This window comes from Phacochoerus africanus, chromosome 7, assembly GCF_016906955.1.
Source record: "Phacochoerus africanus isolate WHEZ1 chromosome 7, ROS_Pafr_v1, whole genome shotgun sequence".
Lineage (NCBI taxonomy): Eukaryota > Metazoa > Chordata > Mammalia > Artiodactyla > Suidae > Phacochoerus > Phacochoerus africanus.
In genome coordinates, this window is record NC_062550.1 from 6,207,520 (window position 1) to 6,209,821 (window position 2,302).

Consider the following 2,302-nt stretch of genomic DNA (forward strand, 5'->3'; position numbering starts at 1 on the left):
TCTAGAGGAGTCAGAATCTTCAAGGAAGGAGGAGTGGTTTTGAGGTAGGTCTTCAAGGATGCTTAGCGTTTGATAGTTGGTCTTAGCAGGAAGCAGGTGTCTAGGGAGGCTGTAGAGAGAGCCTGTGGAGAGAGAATTCCTATTTGGAGTGGGAGGGGTAAGGTGGGACCAAATTATGGGGGGCTTTGGAAACTTATCAGCTCTTTAGATGTGACAAGAGGCATTCCTGTTGTGGCTCAGCGGATAAAGAACCCAACTAGTATCCATGAGGATGAGGGTTCAATCCCCGGCCTCGCCCAGTGGGTTCACCATCTGGCATTGCCTGGAACTGCAGCATGGGTCACAGATGTGGCTCGGATCTGGTGTTGCTGTGGCTGTGGTGTAGGCTCTAGCTGCAGCTCTGATTCAACTCCTAGCCTGGGAGCTTCCATTTGCCACAGGCGGGGCTCTAAAAAGAAAAAAAAAAAAAAAAAAGATGTGACAAGAGAAGAAATGGAGAGACCCTGTGTGTCTTATGCAAAGTCTTAGATAATTACAGCCCTGCTAAAAGAGCCGGTGTTAGAAAAATAAAATCAGTGCAGTAGAGCCTGGGACTTTTTTGTGAAAAGCCGCTTTTAAGTATTTATTTATATCTTAGTTTTTGTCTTTAATTAGTAGGAATTGTGAGGGGGAATTGAGGTTGTGACACATTTTATTCTCTCTCCACTTCATGAAAAAAATGCTAACTTCTGATTCCAGCAACACCTGGCATTGACCTTTCCTTTAGGGGGCGTTTCTTCCTTGAATCAGGAACCAGCACATGCTCCCTGCCAGCGAGGCGTTTTCTCATTAAATACTGACATTCTGCTGCATTCTGGGTGTAGTATTAGTGGCCATAGATAAACAGGGAAATACCATATATTTTTGTTTTTGTGGGCTTAGTGTCTTTTTTGTGGGGTGGGGGGCTTAGTGTCTGGTTGGAAACTGACATATGGAGTTCCCACGTTCCCACTGTGGCGCAGCAGAAACGAATCTGGCCAGCATCCATGAGGATGTAGGTTCAATCCCTGGTCTCGCTCAGTGGGTTAAGGATCTGGCATTGCTGTGGCTGTGGCGTAGGCCCGCAGCTACAGCTCCAATGCGACCCCTAGCCTGGGAACCTCCATATGTCACGGGTGCACCCCTAAAAAGAGGGAAAAAAATAATACAAAGCAAGCAAGCAAGAAAAAACTGACGTATAAATACACAAATAGAATAGCCCAGCGGTTGGCACATTTTTTTCTGTAAAAAGCCAGATAGTAAATATTTGAGGCTTTGTGGTCACACAGCCTGTTCAGCTCTGTCACTGTAGCGTGAAATGCAGCCATGGACCCTAGCTAGCTAAGTACAGGAGTGTGGCTGTGTTCCCATCCAATTTAATTATGGACTGAAATTTAAATTTCGTATGATCTTCATGTGTCACGAAGTATTCTCCTTTTGATTTTGTTCTCCATTTAAAAAAATAAAATACACGTTTAGCTCGCAGGCCATACGAAAACTGGTGGCAGGCCAGATTGGGCTCATGGGCCAGAGGTTGTCACCTCCTGGACTGGGCTGAGATAGACCTCGCATGTAGGAAATGCTGGGGAATACAGAGCAGGCAGAAGTTCATTATTTCCGTAGGGATGAGGTAGGTTCTGAGGATGCTTCTCGGGGAGGGGAATTTTAGACACGCTTTGACAGTTCAGTATTTGTTTGCCTGCGGTCAGTTGAAGGAGGTGGAGCATAAGGACCAGGGCAGGGCAGATTCTAGGCTCCATGAGCAAAGGCATAAGGACAATAAGACCTGCAGGGTGTGGCATGTTCGGAACCCTGAAAGGTTTAGTGTGGCTTGAGCTGGGTTAATGGGAAGCAGAAGAGCCCGAGGCGGGCGTAGAAACTGGGCCAAGTTTTGCAAAGGGCCTTTATTGCCATGCCAGAGAGTTTGGATTTTATTTCATAGGCCGTGGAAACCCTGGAAGTTTCCCAGCCGAGAAGTGATTCAAAGTGTATCAGGGTTTTAGACCTCAGGGGCAGGGGCACCGGGGCCGGGTTCGAAGAGGGGGCTGGGCAGCAGTCAGTGGTCAGGTGAGGCTGGAGGGGCAGGATCTGGGCACGACGGCTGTCCCCAGATGGCCGCTTGTGAGCACTGCAGCCAGAAAGATGCTTCCGTGGAGTCCAGGGAGGGAAGCCAAAAGCTGAGAGCCAGAAACAGCCTGGCAGGGCACTGCCTGGCAGGACTAGGGGCAGGGTGTTGGCAGAGATGAGAGCAAGGGATGGACAGTGTGGGAACGGGCAGAGATGG